The sequence below is a fragment of the Pinus tabuliformis genome, chromosome 8 (genome assembly GCF_031772625.1).
Source record: "Pinus tabuliformis cultivar Carrire ecotype Pingquan chromosome 8, CPIR1, whole genome shotgun sequence".
Classification (NCBI taxonomy): domain Eukaryota; kingdom Viridiplantae; phylum Streptophyta; class Pinopsida; order Pinales; family Pinaceae; genus Pinus; species Pinus tabuliformis.
In genome coordinates this window covers 23,544,070-23,564,267 of record NC_142294.1, presented here as the reverse complement: position 1 = coordinate 23,564,267, position 20,198 = coordinate 23,544,070, and the positions used below count along the sequence as shown (strand labels likewise).

The following is a 20,198-nucleotide window of genomic DNA, read 5'->3' as shown; positions in this document are numbered from 1 at the left end:
CATTGTAACACCAAGAGTATATCCAATAGTGTGAAATCCAGATATACTAATAACTTAGGAGTTGAGACATCACATGGGTGGGGGTGTTTACTCTTCCAATAAATTATGAGTTAGCAAGGCCCAAGCTGTCATGTGGGTGGGGACACCTATTATTCGAGCCTTATCACAATGATCAAACATGTGCCTTGGAATTACGCTAAGGTAGATGGGAGAACAAACTATGCTTCCAACCACCCAAGCAACTAACTTTAGACAAAATTAGATTATATTCGTATTATTATAATATAAAAAGAAAATCATATGTATCCCCTCCCTTTCTATATATGTGTGTGTTATACAACTAAGTATTATATAAATATTAGAAATAAACATTACTTATCTCCTTTATTGGATATACAAAATTATTTAATTTTTAATGGTATACGAATAAATTAGTTGATAAAACCTAATATATATTGCAATAAAACTTTATATTTGTCTATAAGCATCTCCCATATTGATCCAACTTTTCTTTTAATCCAAATCTTTATCTTATGGTTATAAATGAAAGATGTTGACATATTCTCCCGGTCTCCTTTTTTTGTGTAACTCGGTTGAGCCTAGGCTTGGGCCAACCTGTCTATTGGACGAATAACAATCTATCCACTAGTGGGATGGATTTTATCACCAAGATTGTGAGAAGCTCGATCAGGTTTGGACACCCCTTAATATAGTTTAATTCCCCCAAAAGTGGCTTCTATCCTCAATCCCTCCCCATGAGGTTTGAATCTCAAACCTAGTGGGGACTAAACCCCATTCAAACAAACTTGTCTACACCACATGATTTCTCATGGTCTCCTTTATGTGAATAGATGGAATTTCAAATTTTCACTAACATGCATCTCTAAATTATGCTTACCTTCTCACATATACCTAATACAATTATGAAATTGCCATGCAATTATCAAATAACAAATGACATCATGTTAATACATGATTATCTTTTCACATTTACCTAATACAATAATGAAATTACCATACAAATTATCAAATAACAAATAACATCATATGAATACATGTTTACCTTTTCATATTTACCTACTACAATTATGAAATTACCATATAAATCATCAAATAACAAATACCATCATATGAATCATTTAGGAAAAAAATTCATTGTTTTAGAGCAATTAATTTTAAAAGAGAGAAAATGATATATAAATTATCAAATAACAAGTGAAATCATGTAAATGGTTTATAAAGTTTATGCAAAAACATCTTGCAATATAAAAATTATATGTATTTAAATTAATGTACATATCAACGCATATGACACGTATACAAGATCAACGTATATGACACACAAATAAATGTGGTTGTATATGACACATATTTTGAAAAAGAATTCATTGCGTTACACAACGAAAAAACACATAAGAGAAGACGAAGTCTAACCTATAACTTCTCAGAGCACATGTAAGTCGTTTGTCTCTTTTAATAATCGTCTGCCAATTCCAACATATTTATGCCACCTGACGATATAATTTCAGAGTTATCTAAATACGATGCCGCGTAAGGGTCCTCTCTACCGTTCCCAAATGCGTGTCAGTAAGTTATGTGCCACGTGGAAAATACCCACATGTCCACACGCCAATGTTCCTCATGGAATATGACTTTAATTTTACGAGTCAATGGGAACAAGTAAGCATCCTTTCAATGTCACATGCTTTATTAGGTGTGCCAACTAACATACAGTAGAAAAAAAGGTCACGTGGGATTAATTGATAACGAAAATTACCAACCTTCATCAATAAGGTCACTATTACACCCTCACTTGCCACGTGGAATGGGTATATCCAAATTAATTATAAATTTCATAAATCAGAGTTATGTGGTGGCAATGTCGTGTTTTTTATGTCACTTGGAATGAGTATATCCAAATTATTATTATTATTATCTAATTTTAAAATCAAAGTCTTTTATGTCACTTGGAATGAGTACATCCAAATTATTATTATTATTATCTAATTTTAAAGTCAAAGTTTTTTTATGTCACTTGGAATGAGTATATCCAAATTATTATTATTATTATCTAATTTTAAGATCAGGATCACCTGCAAAGTTTATGAAGACATACATACTCTACCCCCCTCTAGTTTTGAACATGTGACCTCTTAGGAGGAAACACATGCTCTTAACCATTAGGCTCACTCAAGTTAACTATCAACTTTATTATTATTATTATTATCCAACTTTAAGGTCACACCCAAACTAGACACCAAATTAGTGTATGAGATCCCCTTGTTTGTGGGACAAGAGACCCACCTCCGCACAGCGATTTGAAAGTCTATGAAGGCATACATACTCTACCCCCTCTGGTTTTGAATCTATGACCTCTTAGGAAGAAACACGTACTCTTAACCATTAGGCCCATTAAACCAAAGCCATGTTGTGACAATGTCATTGTTTTACTTTTTGATACCACATGGCTCTTGTTTTGAAATTTCAATTTTTTAGAATTTTTTTTTTTTAAAATATTTAAATATTTAAAATTAAAAAATAACACTCTTTTCAACTTCAAATTATTAACCACAACCACCCCTACTTTTTATATATTTAATTATTATCAATAATAAATTATAAAATTTTAAATTCTTTTATATACTTTGACTTACATCTATAACAACCACCCCTACTTTTTATATATTTAATATTTAATAATAAATTATTAAAAAATTAACTCTTTCTTATAATTTGACTTACATCTATAACTTTGGTTTAATAGTACAAAATATATAATTCAGATTTAATATTATTTCTAATTAATTAATTAAAAATAACTTTTTATATACTTAATTATATTAATAATAAATTATAATAAATTTAACCTTTTTATATCATTTGACTTACATCTATAATTTTGATTTAATGATACAAAATATATAATTCAGATTTAATATTATTTTAAATGACATTTTTTTAATTGGTTAGATTGTGAACTAATATTTCCAAACCAAAATATACATATATAACTTGGAATTATGAGATACCAAAAAATTCGTTCCACTACCCCTTTCTATTTGTTGCGCTTTAACTTAAGGATGACTTGTTTTAATTTTCTCCTATCCATGAAAAGGATGATAGAACTAAACAAAAAAATAAACTTTATAACATACAAGTTTAGAATGGTTTATAATTTCAATATTAAAAAAAAAAAAAAATTCAAACTGTTTGGTATATAAATAATGTGTATTACCTAATGATTTGTTAGATTTATAGATATAAAAAAGAAGTTATTATTGATTTTAAAACTTGTGGCAGGTGTAACTTTTTACTCCATGTCAATTTCTAAATATAATTTTGCCAAATATAAATTCTTATTCATGATTAATTATTATTGAAATGCATGTTACAATATCTCAGTAATTATATTGTTGAAGATGGGGAGTGAAAGTTCGATTTATAACTATTATATAATTTTTATTTATTTTCATTTTTCTCGTTGTTTATTTATTACTCAATATAATTTCTAAATACAAATTTTTATCCATCATCAAAATTGAATTTTTTAAAATTGATTTTTGTTAGAGTTTAGAAATTTAAATACGTGATAGAGCTAATCAACATATCTTGTCATTGTTGTACTTATCTATTGCTAAAGTTGATTCACTGTGAATACTATTATTGCAATCTACTTGTACATAAAGAATATCAATTTCAAGTTCTTGAAAGCCTACAAGCAAAGTTAACAGACAAAACTTAGCCAAGCAAATGTCCTATCATTTAATCACATACATTTGGTATTGTCTTTCTAGGCCCAACAAAATATTGACACCGCTTAAACTCAATTGCATCGTAATTGTATCAATTAAGGTCAAAACAACAATAGGCATCCTCAACATGACTAGTGTAGATGCCTCAAGTTCAAATTTCAGAATGTTACCTTACTGATAACTCCATGATCAAGCATCCAGTTAGTCGGAATATGAAATTATTTGTAGCGAGCCATTGCCATATCTCTCATTCTTAGGGGCTTATAGACACTCTATTCACACCCGTCGAAAGTTAAAAGAATGACATTTAGTCCATTTATTTTTAGAGAGTTGCGAAAAAGGTTTAAAGTTATTCATATCAAGGTATGCTGAATTTGAATATGTATTCCTATTGTGTTGAGTATATTCCAACAATAAAAAAGATAAATTGCCCAAAAAAGCATGTCTACTACATTGGCAACAATTAAGAAAACACCAATTGACAGTTGAGAGAGTCAGAGTTCTGGTTTTTGAGCATTTTAGCATCTCAGTTTTCCAGTAAGGCTAGTGCCTTTTTCAAAGCAACAACACAAGGCTGATGTAGATCACATTCATATGATGAAACTTAACATTACAACTTTTTCAAATCTCAATATCTAAAGGTGGTTTCTCGCATAACATAAACTTTCCTCTTAGGTCAATCAAAATGTTTTAGCATTGCTCTCTCATCAACCTGTACTAAAATGTTATCGTAAAAATTAGTAGAAAAACGTAACTCAAATGCAAATGTAAAAGACAAATTTTAGTCAAAGCAAGATTTTACAATGTATTCATGAAACATGAAAGGACTATGCTCATGTAGTTGTCATAATAAGATTGTCCACCAGCATAGTAACAAGAAAACATGCATGAAATGAAATGAAATGAAATGAAGTGCACTTTACTAGAAAAAAGATACAACATCTTCAATGTTAGTGTACATTTCTCTTTTGACTTCCCTTACCAAGGATCAAATAAAATCACCTTGGGTTTCCACATCTACTTTTATCTGCATAGCTCAAAATTTATAAACAATAATCTATTGCTTTAGACTTGGAAAATAAACAAAACAAAATTTAGCCTAAAACATCAATGGCTAGTCTCTAATATACAGAAAAGGTACCTAAGGAAAATATGGGAAAATTGAAACAAATATAAATACTTACATCTAGTAAGTGTGATGACCGGTTCTCAATTTCTCAAATCATGCTGCTATGAGCATTTGCCATGTCTGGCACATCCATAACTGTATTTCCAGAAGAATCCTTCTTACAATCCTGCTTCATCAATGATTGATAGAACTCAACTACTTGTGGGGATCTTTGCATTATATTAGCAGCAGATGTCGAAAACTTAGGATGAGGGGGAGGAGGTGGGGGTGTTGTTGTTGCTGATCCATCTTTAATTCCCCAATGTGTAGTTGGTGGGGGTGGGAGTGGGGGTGGAGGTGGAAGGGGGTATTAGAACCACACTAGTGGGACCCTTATGAAGGCCACTGGTTGTAGCAACAATTTCTAAAGGTTTAGGAAGGGGCTTGGCTATTCTTAAAGCACTCTTTTCAACTTTTTCCTGTGCCATTTGAGTCACTTCAGGCTGCTTGGACACTAATGGTGACTTTTCGACCTTACCCTGCTCATCTTTCTAAGGAAATCCCTCCTCATCTTTCAGATGAACTCTTTGCTCATATTTCCAAGGAACTCCCTGCTCATCTTTATGAATAATCAACTTGTGTCTATCCTTGAATGTAGGGTACTTATTGTCTAAATCTCCATAAATCGACTTTGATAAAATCTGGAAAGACACTACTACATAATTTGTGTGCTTAGATGATTTAGCGTTTGAGACAAGAGGCTTATGTAAATCCTCAAGTTGGTTAGACATCATAGGTTGGGAATCTATCAAATCAAAAGAAGAAACTCTAGAATTAGTAGGTTTAGAAATATTTACAACTTATCTTGTTTTGCATTATCAGATGTTCTATTGACCCCTTTGATCCAATGATAGAATGCCTTCACCTAAGACTCGTTCTCTCCAACTGACCCTTCTCAGAGTTCTTCTCGAAAAGATAGTTACCATGTAATATTTGGCAATCATCACTACTTTTAGTCCACTTCTTTAGTTTGCGAAACAAACTAGACTTCTTTGATGAAGTCAATGTACTCTGCAACTTCAGATGTGTTTGATAAATAAGATGACAAGCTCTCTAAATCATTATATGACTGGCATTTTTGTTGAGGTCATGATTGTTCAAACACTGCATATTCCAACATAAGTTGTTTAGAAATATCCTATGATTTTGGACTCAAACTATCCTTAAGGTCCACTCGACATCTTTCCAGTGGTTGTATGCAAATTTTGAAGTTCATAGCACAAACATAAGTTGACCCAACAGAAATAAACAAATTCCTCACTCTCACTGAATCAGTTGATTTGCAAGCCCTCAACTTGCTTGCATAGAATTTCATTTGTGTGCCTTAGTACAGATGCCTCAACTTCAACCTTTGCCACCATATCACTCTGTAAAAAGTGATTAAGTAGTTATTTATAAGAAAATTGAAAACCCTATCTAGAAATCATAATGAATATTCATCAATGACAAACTACATTAAATCTAGAATTATGCATCTAGAATTTTAAAATTTCCACCATTAATAACAAAGGATATTGTATATTAATTCTGCAAAACTAATTGATGTCTAATTTGTGATAGGAGCTTGATTGTTTGGACGTTTGCATATATGATTAATTTGAAATTATCATAGGAATGAGCATTTGAAGGTTGGTGATGCAGTCCCGTCTCATTTATATTTGCATTTGGAATACAATTGTCATTTCTTGAACAGTGGGCGAGTATTAACTAAGGTAGAAGATGGAAAATAGGGAACAGATGACGATGAATTATGGATGACAAGACACCTCTGAAGGCAGAGCTCGTTGTTGCATTGGGCTTCGTAGCCTTGATGTGGTGGCTAAGCTCATATCACTGCATAGAAAAATGAAATCCTAAGGTGAACTATGTAAACTTTATAAAAACAAATTGCAAATATTTTGTACAATAGGAATAATAAAAATCCATGGATCATAGATCTCACTGCTATGTAGTGACATAATAAGGTGATTTTTATAACCATTTTTGCATCATATTAATTGTGAATCCAAATGTTTTTGGAAAAGTGAGATGATTTTTTCACTGTGGAAAAATAAATTTTGTAAAGGCTTATAATGTGATAAGACTCATTTAAAGTGTTTAGAAAAATGTTCTGAGTAATAATAGTTTTAATAGATATAAAATTAATAATAGTAATAATAATAATAATAGTTATACATTAAATAAGTATATGTAATTTTATTGTTTGTGAGATAAAAGATTTAATTTCGTATAATAATTTGAGTGTTAAAATTTATTAAGGTGTACATACTTGTTGACGATGTTGGATCCACTAATATTCAGGGGATCAGCCTGATATGAAGTCCCAACTAGACCTCATACCGTTTGGTGTGGGAGTCCCATCCGGTATGATGGCCCGGTTGCCATTGTCTTAAGGATTTGCCTCAACTCTTTCTTGTTAGCACCGGAGAGTGGTTCGCTTTGTCTTCAAGAAGTGAGGTTTCGCGTGCCTGGTGAGTGTTGTACTTGTGTCAATGGTTCTTTCACTATGAGGGGAAAAGGTGAAGGTAAGTTCTAGGTTGAAAGGGATCAGTCCCAACTCAGCTAGGAACACACAACACAAGGACATACACAGTTTCCGGTGGAGCAGTCCACTCGGATGCGGTAGTCACAACATACAAGGTAAGATAACATGTACAACACTCACAGATCAATCCGAGACAAGTGCAACGGTTGTTACAACAAGGTTCATGTGAAAGGTCTGTCTGATGTCCAGCAAAGCAGTCGACACGGACGGGACAACATTAACAACATATACAACACATTTCCATTAATAGATTATGCATTACAACAAATGAATTAGTTCAGATGTGGAACACATGGTTAAGCAACATGCATTACACGTGTTAAAGATTAGTCTTATAACAAATACAATAGATGTGTGAAAACATGCTGGATTGTTGATAGGATTCTGAATTAAGTGAAAGTTCCAAGACACATCGTTACACCATACATCACTAACCTCGTCAGCGGGGCATTGGAGCCACTACTTACTCCTCAAAGAAAATATTACAGACTCTCTTGGCTATGTGGGAGGATATGAGGTGAAAAAGTCCCTTCATGTACAAATGAGGGGGGTATTTATAGCCAAGGGTGAAACTGACCCTTGTGGTTGTTCAACTACCCTCATGACCGTTCGACTTCCATGACTTTCCGACTTACATGACTCTATGTTCAACAAGTGGGTCTCTTGGACTTCCACGTTACATCACATTGATTGAAAACAAGCTCATAATAGAGATGTGGGCAACATGACTCATGACTTGACATGACTAGACATGACATTGCTGGTACATTCGTGCTGTTGCTGGAGTGCAAATCGAGTGAGAGTACTGCTGAGTGATGGATGTCTTCATGGTGTACCATAGCTTCACCTCTGCATGGTGAAGTGCACGTAGTCTTTGATGGTCCTTGGTTCTCTTGATGAAGCTTTAGCATGTTGTTCCTTTCTTTCATGCTGGAAGGCTTCATAGGCTCACTTGTTCACGATGGTGCATGTTTGTTGCATTCATATGCCTCGCATACTTCACTCGTTCATCTGTTGGTGAACCTGTCCATCTACATGTTCTCCCTTCGTTCATCCCGTTCATCATCTTGACATGTTTTTTGGTGTACCTGTACCTGCGGTCACTCATGACAAGATGACATCAAATCCAAAACCTCCTAGTCTACAATGACACATGATCATTCGAATGCAAGTGACCGAGAGAGGCAACAAGGTTGTGATGAGGGATGATGGATTCGGGCAACTGCTGATGAAATCTATGCAAGAGTCACTGAGAGATGGAGACAAGCGATCCAAGTTGACAGTGATTGACTGCAAGGTCTAGCTTCGCTGGGAGGAAAAATTGCGCAAATTTTGGGAGGAACAGTTTGGGTTGTTAGAAGGCAAGGCAGGCATGCTCTGCACATTTTCTAGAACGAATAGTGAACAAGGGCTAGACAGCCAAATTTGCGCACTTTTCCATAGGAACGGGTCGGGCTGCATGAGGGGTCAGCAGACAATGATTGCGTAATTTTTCTGGGGAAATTCCCAGGAGACTGACAGCCAGATCTGGGCAATTCCCAGAGGGAACTTCCAGTTGGCTCCTGGGGTCACTCGCAGCCAGATCTGCGCAATTCCCAGAGGGAACTTCCAGTTGGCTACTGGGCCACTGGTAGCTAGATCTGCCCAATTCCCAGAGGGAACTGCCAGTTGGTTGCTGGGGTCACTGGTAGCCAGACTTGCACAACTCCCGGAGGGAACTGCTAGTTGGCTGCTCAGTCATTGGCAGCAGAAACTGGGCAATTCTTGGAGGGAACAGGTAGTCTGCTGCTAGGAGCTGCGGGCTAGGAAATTTGAATTAAGTTTGGGAGGCCGGCTTGCTGGTCATCTCTGCGCAATTTCAAAGTTGAGCTGACTGATGAGCAGTGGGAAGCCTGCTCATGAGCACTATGAAATTTTTGAGATGAACAATTGGTGGATTGTCCAGGTGGCTAGCATGAGTGCTGATTGAATTTCTTACGGGAAACACAGCTTGAAGGAATTAGCTTGGTTCTTCTACGCTGTTTTGGTCGATAGTCGATCGAGTTGAAAGCAGGGTGACGATCTGGATGTTAGTGAGGAGTCTGGTCATCAGAACTTCAGCACAAATGTCTAAGTATGTGAATAGTAAAAAAATGCATAGGTGATCATACAGACACACACTCGCATGACTTGACAATGAAATGACCAAACCATCCGGACACACATGTTCAACATGACTGAACGACGGTGCAAGCGAAAATCAGGACACTTGTGATTGATTGTTCATGATCGAGATGACGCTTGCATGACAGTGAATATGACTCTGTGTGTGAGTGTGATAGATGCCTTCATGGTGAATACAACAAACACATATGAAGCAAAGGCTTTGAGCATATCTAGAAAATGGTCGCAAGCATGACTTAGACATCAACATGTAGAGATTTGAGTGCAATAAAAAAGAAAGGCAAATGTAAAGACCCACATGAGCTCACGGAGTGAAATCGAGTGTGTGCTGTCATCAAGTGAAACTCGCCAAGGGAGGCTCTGAAATTGGTGTAGGAAAAAATTTTGGAGGGTGGTTGTAGCCGTTACAACACTTGGCGACACTCTGGTAGAACTCCAAATTCTCTATTTTGGTTCATTTCTAGCACAGGGCCTTGGTCTTTCAGGAAGTATTGAATCGTTGTGCAGGTTACTTCAGTTTCCCCACTTACCCCATGGACATACATGGTTCACCCTTTGCCAACTCAATCAAACAAAATCAAAAGTTCAGCTTAGATCTCAGTGTTTCGAATCTGGGAAGGGTAGTTTAGTTCGCGAGTTGAAGATTTTCAGAGTATAAGTTTTCATCTCTGGTGTTGCTTCGCTGCCAGCAAGCCTGGACAATACCCTGGCAGAGTCACGCAGGAACACACACATTGCTCCACTGCCAGCGAGCCTGGTCAGTACCCTGGTGGAGTTGCATGCTTCACCTCTCTGTGCAGGAAGCCTTTCTCTTCTTTCGCCTTTGTATTTTTCAAGAGAACTGTGCATAGGCACTTATTTATTTTTGGGGCAGAAGAGGGATCCTGACTTATTGAGAGCAGAAGAGGTTGTTCCTTTAGAGAAGCATGTAAGACCTCTAACATAGGTTTGCTCATTTAGATATTTCCCCTTCTCCGTTTCTACTAATTGGATTAGCTTCAACACATAGAGCAGAAGGCTGAGTACAAGCATTGGGTCTTCCCAGTGTGGACATAGGTTCATGGTTGGACCAAATCTTCCCTTACAAATGGTTCATATTTTCCGTCAGGACTTCATTGGCCGAAGGTTGTAACCAAGCACAAAGAAAATGGACACAAGACTAGCCAAGTGCTGCAGTGTCATGAGTCTCTTCAAATTTCAACCACATACTCTATTCAAAATCCAGAACGTAGTGGTTGGCAGCACTTATTTCCAGAAATAAAAATAGTAATATATTAATCAAACCAAATGAATGTGAACAAAAATAGTAAGAATAATAAAACAAATCGAAAGCAAAGGCAATAAGCAAAACAAACCGAATGAAAACAACAAGCATCAAGTAGACTATGTACATGGCATAGGCGCGGCCCGACCTATTGGAAATAATGCTTGAGATCTTGGCCATTGACGAGAAGGTTGTCAATCCTCCTGTCGAGTGATCGCAAATGATATGTGTATGGGCCAAGATTCTCGTGAACTGTGTATGGGCCAATCCATAGGGACTGGAACTTCATATGTTTTCCTTTGTCTTCATGGGGTTTATCCCATTTCAGAACTAAGTCATCCACATCGAAGCTAGCTTTCCCTGCAAAATTCTTATTGAACCACCTCTTGATACGGTTCTGGTGGAGTATGAATTTTTCTTTTGCTTTCATCCTTTCTTCCTAGAGCTTATGGAGAGCATCCATCCTACGTCGAACTAGCTGGCAAGGCTTGCCTTGGGATTCCTGGGAAAGCTGAAGAGAAGGCAAGTAGATATTTGGTGGGAGGATGGATTCTTTATCGTAGACCAGGAAGTACGATGAGGTGTTTAGAGAGGGATTAGGTGTTACACAGTTAGCCCATAGTGCATTCATCAGGGCAGTATGCCAGTTACGTTACTCAGAGAAAATGGTCTTCTTGATTATACGGATGAGGTTCTTGTTTGTAGACTCTGCTAGACCGTTTCCTTGCGGTTATTAATTCAATAAATGCTTTAACACAATACCATTCTGTAATGCAAAGTCATAGAGTTTCAAAGATGAAAAATAAGTTGCATTATCAAAAACAAGTGATACCGGAATGCCGAAGCGTGAGATGATATTCTGCTAGAGGAAGCTGATGACCTCTTGGTTGTTCACTTATTTGAGTGAAACTGCCTCTGTCCACTGCGTGAAGTAGTTAGTTGCTGTTAGGATATAGCAGTGTTGCTTTGATGAATGAGGGAAAATTTCCCCAATAATGTCCAAGCCCCACTGTTGGAATGGTTCAGTCACTGCAATAGGGTGTAGTGGGGTTGTTGATCTTCGTGTTTTGCCAGCGCATTGCTGACAGACCAGGCATTTGCAGGCATAGGCATGCACATCCTTGAATAATGTGGGCTAGTAAAAACCAGCTCGCATAACCTTGTGTGCCATGGTATTTCCCACAAAGTGACCCCTGATGGGTCCGTCATGCAGATATTGAAGTACCTTCTCTGATTCCTGTGCCTCCAAGCACCTGAGAAAAACTCCATTACTGTGCTTTCTGTAAAGCACTCTGTGCACCGATTGATATGCTAAGGCTTTTAGGTGCAATGCCCTCTTCTGTCTAATAGAAAAGTGAGAGGGTACAGTGCCATTCTCAAGGTATTGGCGTACATATGCATACCAAGAGGTTTCATTTTCTATGGGGTTTGCTCACCTTATTTCATACATTTCAATCTCCTACTCCCAACCATCAAGCTCTTCTTTGTTCTCCGGAGCATGTACTACTTCAGCTGCAAGTATGTAGAGTCCATGTCCTTTGATTGTGTGTACTGGCTTGATTTCGATATCATATTCTTACAAACATCCAGTTCACACGTCATTCTCCCAACTCTTGTTGAACTAGCAATGTACGAACTGCTGGGTGGGGAACGAAGACTATGTAATGGTTCTTTAGCAAATAGGGCCTGAAGTGTTTCATTGCCTTGTAAACTGCATAAGCTTGTTTGTCAATGGTGGGGTAGTTAAGCTCTAGTCCCTACATGCTTGCACTCATTAAAGAGATGGGGTGTTCATCATTAGCTTCGTCTTTCTGAGTGAGTACTGTAGCTAGTGAGTTATCGGAAGCAAAGGTGTATAGTAGGAAATCTTTTTTGAAATCTAGGTTGTAAAGTGTGGGTGCTTCGATGATGTATTCCTTAATCTGGCTGAATGTGTGTTTTTCTTTCTTGCCCCAGGTGTAGACTACATATTTCTTAATCATGTCCTGCATGGGCTTGACTATTTGCACATAATCCACGATGAATTTCTGGAGGAAGTTTATCTTTCCCAAGAAGGACTGCATAGCTTTCGTGTTGACTGGGTGAGGAATCCACTTGATAGCTTAGACACGGTCCAGATCCACCTTGATCCCGCTCTTGGAAACAATGTGTCCGAGGAGGTTCCCCTCTAACATGACAAATACACTCTTTTTGCGATTAAGGGAATTCCCGTATCTTCGGCATCGCTCAAAATTTTTCTTAAGATGGCATATGTGGTCTTCTCGTCTTCTTGAGAACACAATCAAATCATCGAGGTATACCACCACACTCTGCCCAATGAGCCTGTGAAAGGTGATGTCCATAGCGCGCTAAAATGTTGCGCGTGTGTTTACAAGCCCAAATGGCATTCGTCTATATGCGAACGTACCCCACTTGGTATGGAAAGTAGTTTTGAGTCTATCAGGTTCTGCTACCAGAACTTGATTGTATCCTGAAAAATTGTCAAGGAGAGAGAACATCTGTGCCCCAGATACTATTTGCAAAATATGGTCCATTAGTTATCTTTGTCCAAGGCGCGGTTAACATTCTGGAAATCGACACACAAGCAGATTTCCCCGGACTTCTTTCGTACAGGCACAAGGTTGGAGACCCAAGTGGAATGACGAACTTTATATATGATCTATGCATCCAACAATTTAGTAAGCTCTTTCTGTATGAGGGGTTCAAGTGACGGATGTACTTTTCTCAGCTTTTGTTGATATGGCTTGACCCCTTCCTTGATTGGGATGATATGTTGGATGATCCGTGTGTCATAAGTTTTCAAGTCATCATACATCCACGCGAACACATCTCGGTACTGTTTGAACAAGTGGATGAAGGCTTGCCACTCTTGCTATGTACAACATGTGCCAAGATTAACAAACTTTGGATCCTTTTCTATTCCCAGGTTTATCAGTTTGTGCCTCATGGTGGAACTATGGGTCTTGTTGTTCCTTGGCCCTTGGAACCGCTCTTGCAAGTCATATAGCTTTTCCAGTGATACCACACCTTTTGTGATAATGTGGCCTTTCATGTCATCAACTCCTATTTGCAGAGAGCGCTCGTGCTCATCGTCGTCTATTGCTGCATCTTTGAAAACATCAGCGTTGGCCATAAAATGTAGTATCTGTTGATCATCATTAAACATGCGTAAGTTAGTTATGTTGTCCGAGATAGATGGTTTGTACAAAATTTCAATAGTAAATCTATCCCTAATCGGTGACATTCTTGAGGCTACATTTTCTAGTGCATTGGCAGCTGCATTACGCATACACGGCACAACAATGATATTAAATGCTTGGAAGTTTGAGATTAGTTGCCATACCTCTTCTTGGTAGTTTTTTAGATGTGGTGATAAATAGTGAATGGTGTCATGTACCTGTCATACCACTATCTCTGAATCACCTACCACTTTAAGCATGACCACTTTGAGGTTGATGGCCTTCTGCAAGCCCAACACGAGTGCTTCATATTCTGCTACATTGTTCGTGCACTCAAACTCCAAGCGGCTTGACACCAGATGCTTCCTGTTGCAAGGGTCGATCAGAACACACCCGGCTCTTGAGCCATCCTGTGTCTTTGATCCGTCAAAGTACAAAGTCCACAACTCATCTATACACAGACCACTTGATGTGCTAGTACTGCTACTACTACTGTCACTGCTACTACTGCTACTATTGGTACAATGTGTTGTACAAGTTTCATTACCATCAGTTGGGCAAGGAAGGAGTCCCAATTGTGTGTCTGGTGGGGTTGGAGCTGGCCATGCAGGATAACACCCCAACGTTGTCTCAAGGAGGCAGTTGCCAAACATGAGTTCTACGAGAGCCAACGGTTCATTCTCACCATTGATGGGAGTGACATTATGCTTCATGTACCTCTCAGATTCCACCCAGATTTGGTTGCACTTGCCCTTGTGTGGAAGCCACATGTGAGACCAGTCCATAGCAAAATATCCATCCAACTTGTTGGACCAGTCCCTACTGAGTAATAGACCATACGCTTCTGGGATGTCCACAACCACTATGTTGATACATTGGTGCACTCAACTGTCATGGGATAGTCGAATGATCACGTCTCATAATTCACCAATGGTTGGTACTGATGTTCGATCAAGTTGGATGATTCACGTGGATGTCTCGCTCCACTGTGCATTGATCCTTTTAGCGATGGAGAGCGGCATGACATTGGCTGCCACACTGGAATCAACCAAACAGTTGTGAACATTGTAGTTGAAGATTTCAAAAGATAGCAAGAATGGAGGGCAACCTAAGTTTTCTTCTTCCATCTAGAGTGTATTGAGCACAGTTGAAAGTGATATAGGGGGTACACTTGCTCCCTTGCTAGTAGAGGTTTCACTGTCTACTGCTGTCTGTCCCAAAGCGCACAGTAGGATATCTCGCTAACTCTGGCTCTTAGCCAACTCGAACAAGCTGATGTTCACTCGAGTTTTCTTCATGTCATCAACAATGTTGTAGTCCAAAGGTGGTTGACTCACCGAGGTGTCCAGGGTTGAACGGATGTTCGTATTTTCTAGTGGAGTGTTTCACAACTTGTTGCTCATGGATGTACTCTTTTCCACTACTGTCTTCCCAGACTTTCTTTGTGTTTGTTGCTTTGAGGGAGTCGGTGGGTCGATCTTCCTTATCAGTAGTCTAACCTTTTCTTGCATCTCCCTTAGTGTGGGGGGAGCCCCTTTGCTTCTAAGACTGTAATGGTCAGTTTGTTTCCGGGGCTGCTTCTCGGTGTTTGTCTTTGCCATTGTTTGTGAGCACTGATATGTGTTCACCACATGCTCAGAGCTTGATGGCTCATCAGGTGCAACCTCTTCATCATTGTACATGTCTTTTGGTTGCTCCTGCATATTGCTTCCCACCTTGAGTGTATGACTGTAAAAAGTATTTGTGACTCGCTTCCAGCCTAGACAAGAGTTCTCAGGATGATGTTCTTTGTGGAAAGAACAAAATTTCAGGTCTGCACATTGTTTGAGCTGGAACACAGGCTTTTATGCAGTTTTTGGAATGAACTGGCCGCTGCTTGATGCGCTGCTTTCCTGTCTCTGCCTAGGCGGGTGACTACTTGCAAATGTGTCTGATCCACATTGTTTGAGTTCAGACATTTCAGTGGAAAAGCTCTTGACAAGACGAGTGAGGGTCTCAATGTTAGTTGCTTCCTTGTCTCTACCCTTGCTCGCTGTTTCTTGGGACTGCCTGCTCGTATCCTTGGAGTCCTTTGTCGATTGATCATACTTGATGACTCCAACTACATGCAGGTCTTTCTCAACACTGATAGCCTCTTCACAATTTTCCAATAGTGTTGGACTCGCAGCTTGCTTGACGAATTGCACAATGCTCGTTGGCAGTGCGGATGTGTAGTAATCAGTGGTGATAGAGTCATGAGGCTTAGTGTCTGTTGGGAACCTATTCAGTATACGTGTAAACCTCTGATTGAAATATTTCACTTTTTCTTTTCCCTCCATCTTGAGGCTTCCCAACTCTTTGAGTAGCATGGCTGGGGTCTTGTCATTAGTGAACTTCTCAAGGAACAGACGTTTGAAAGAACCCCAGTTTTGTATGGAGTTAGGTGGAAGGTTGTGATACCAAGCAGCTACCCGACCGTCCAAGGTACATGGAAACAATCTACATGCTACATCATCATAACGTACCTCAAGGGTCTATAGCTATAGGTAGAAGTTGTCTAAGTGGTCTTCCGCCTTCACCACACTGTCAGGGTTAAACTTGATGTTCATTCTCTCCGCTCATTTCGGTAACTTGTGCAGAACAAATGGGAAAGCCAATGGTCCCTATGTCATCCATTCAAGATTTGGGTCCGGCATCTCTTCATCTTCTTCATAATATTCCTCTTCTTTGGAGTCTGATGTGTCTGACTTTGAGTCTGTTGGCCTGTCTCTAACTTCGCCGCTGCATTCCCCTCTGCCTCCTATACCAAAGTCTGATCCCAAGATCACAAGAGTGCCTTGTTCACTTTGCCAGAGGATGGGAGATTTATTTTCGTCTTTGATAGCTTCTCCTAGACCTTCAAGTGTGGTGAGGGTTGCTTCTTCCAATGATGATACAACAACACTCGTGGGAGTGGCCTATGGCTTCCTCACTACACGTGGAAGATGTTGTCTGTCTGGGATCAGTTCTATTTCTTTTGCAAACTGGTGAGTGATGGGGCGAACAGAGCGAAAGTGTTGATCTAAATTCTCATGCTAAACACTAGTGGGTGAGGAGTAACCAACTGCTGAGTTGCGTGTAGGTGAGAGAGAGTGCAAGTTACTACCTTGACTAGATGTTTGTAAAATGAGTGTGAGGGGAACTTCATCCATGTACAATGGGCAGCCCTCCTTCTAGCACCAAAAATGTTGACAATGCTGGACTCGTCAACATTCAGGGGATCACCCTAGTATGAAGTCCCAACTAGACCTCACACCGTTTGGTGTGGGAGTCCCATCCGGTATGATGGCCCAGTTGCCATTGTCTTAAGGATTTGCCTCAACTCTTTCTTGTTAGCACCAGAGAGTGGTTTGATTTGTCTTCGAGAAGTGAGGTTCGCGTGCCTGGTGAGTGTAATTGTACTTGTGTCGATGGTTCTTTCACTGTGAGGGGAAAAGGTGAAGGTGAGCTCCAGGTTTAAAGGGATCAATCCTGACTCGACTAGGAACACACAACACAAAGGACATACACAGCTTTCGGTAGAGCAGTCCACTAAGATGCTGCAGTCACAACATACAAGGTAAGATAACATGGGCAACACTCATGGATCAGTCCGAGACGAGTGCAACGGTTATTACAGCTAGATTCATATGAAAGGCCTGTCTAATGTTCGGTAGAGCAGTCGACACGAACGGGACAGCATTAACAACATATACAACAAATTTCCATTGATAGATTATGCATTACAACAAATGAATCAATTCAGATGTAGAACACATGGTTAAAGCAACATGCATTACAAGTGTTAATGATCAGTCTTACAACAAATACAATACATGTGTGAAAATGTGTTGGCCTCTTGACAGGCTTCTAAATTAAGTGAAATTTCCAAGACACATTGTTACACCATACATCACTAACCCCGTCAGCAGGGTGTTGGAGCCACTACTTACTTACCAAAGGAAATATAGACTCTCTTGGCTATGTGGGAGGAGCTGAGGTGAAAAAGTTCCTTCATGTACAAATGAGGGGGGTATTTATAGCCAAGGGTGAAATTGACCCTTCTGGTTGTTCGACTATCCTCATGGCCATTCGACTTCCATGACTTTCCAACTTACATGACTCAATGTTCAACAAGTGGGTCTCTTGGACTTCCATGTTACATCACATTGATTGAAAACAAGCCCATAGTAGAGATGTGGGCAACATGACTCATGAATTGACTCGACATGACTAGACATGACATTGCTGGTACCATAGCTTCACCTCTGCAAGGTGAGGTCACAGAGTCTTAGATGGTCCTTGGTTCTCTTGATGAAGCTTTAGCATGTTGTTCCTTGCTTTCATGCTAGAAGGCTTCACAGGCTCACTTATTCGCGAAGGTCCATGTTCATCGCGTTTGTACGCTTTGCATGCTTCACTCGTTCTTCCGTTGGTGAACTTGTCCATCTGCATGTGCTCCCTTCGTTCATCCCATTCATCGTCTTGACAATGTTGTTGGTGTACCTGTACCTGCAGTCACTCATGACGAGATAACATCAAATCCAAAACCTCGTAGTCTACCATGACACACGATCATTCAAATGTAAGTGACTGGGAGAGGCAGCAGGGTTGTGATGTGGGATGATGGCTTTGGGAAAATGTTGATAAAAATTGTGCAAGAGTCAATGAGAGATGGAGACAGGTGATCTGAATTGACAGTGACTGACTGCAAGGTCTAGCTCAGTTGGGAGGCAAAATTACACAAATTTTGGGAGGAATAGTCTAGGTTGTTGGAAGGCAAGGTAGGCATGCTCTGTGCATTTTCCAGAATGAACAGTCAGCAGGGGATAGACAACCAAATTTGCACATTTTTCTAGAGGAACGGGTTGAGCTTCATGAGGGGTCAGCAGGCAGGGATTGTGCAATTTCTCTGGGGAACTTCTCGGGAGATTGGCAGCTAGATCTGCGCAATTCCAAGAGGGAACTGCCAATTGGCTGGTGGGTGTTGGGTGTGGAGCTTGATTATCTTCTGTATTCAAAGGGATAACCACATTGGACCCCAGTTCGTAATGGGGTGGCAATGCTGCCCGTAAAATATTCACTGCAGGGGGGTCTAGGGGGGGTGGGGGGTTTCGGGGGCAGTGCTCCCGAAGCTAATAACAGATGTAAAATTGCCTTGTAAAATGTTGTAATTTCGTAGTCAATCTGGGTTTTTCATTAGGCAAAGATCTTACAGTAGAAGTTATGTTTAATTTAGGGTTTTTTGCCCTAGAAGGCAACCCCTCGCTATATATGAGGGAATTGTATTGCGTCTATGTATATTTGCATTATGAGTGAGGAAGAGAGAGGAGATTGAGAGTGAAGAGGGAGTTACAGCAAATCTGTTGTAGGTTGTATCTCTTCAGTTTGCTGGATAATATAATAAAAGAAGGACTAGTTGTTTCTCCGTGGACGTAGCCCAAACTGGGTGAACCACGTATATCTGTGTCTCTCTTGTTTTATGCATTTTCTGTGTTTATATTTCTACAATATTTTATGTGTTCCATTGCTCTGTAATATATAATTTTCTAACAACTGGTATCAGAGCCAAAGGTCTATTTGGTTGATAAACTCACAGGAGAGAAGGCTTCCTGGTTCGAGTGGGAGCAATGGCGGAAGATGGTATGTTTAGGGTCGAAAAATTCAACAGCCAAAACTACCAACTGTGGAAGATGCAGATGGAAGATTATCTGCATCAGAGAGATCTATACCTACCATTGAGCAGAAAGACAAAGAAGACGACAAGTATGACAGACACAGAATGGGATATTCTTGACAGAAAAGCACTTGGAACAATACGGTTGTGCCTAGCGGCGTCGGTAGCGTTTAATATTTCAAAGGAAATGAAAACAGAGGGTTTAAAGTCGGCATTAGCCAAACTATATGAAAAACCCTCGGCCTCAAATAAGGTATTTCTTATGAAGAATTTATTTAATATGAAGATTTCAGAAGGTGGATCTATTGCTGATCATTTAAATGAATTTAATACAGTTATCAGTTAGTTAAGTTCTGTAGGGGTAACTTTTGATGATAAAGTTAGGGCTCTGTTATTTCTGTGCTCATTGCTAGAAAGATGGAATGGTTTAGTTATGGTGATTAGTAAGTTTGT

The 20,198-nt window shown here is 39.2% G+C and overlaps 1 pseudogene; it reads right to left on the bottom strand.

Moving 5' to 3' along the window:
- Positions 1 to 15,672, bottom strand: part of LOC149233958 (protein CHUP1, chloroplastic-like) — a 78,109-nt pseudogene extending 62,437 nt beyond the window's left edge.
- Positions 15,673 to 20,198: the final 4,526 nt, after the last annotated feature.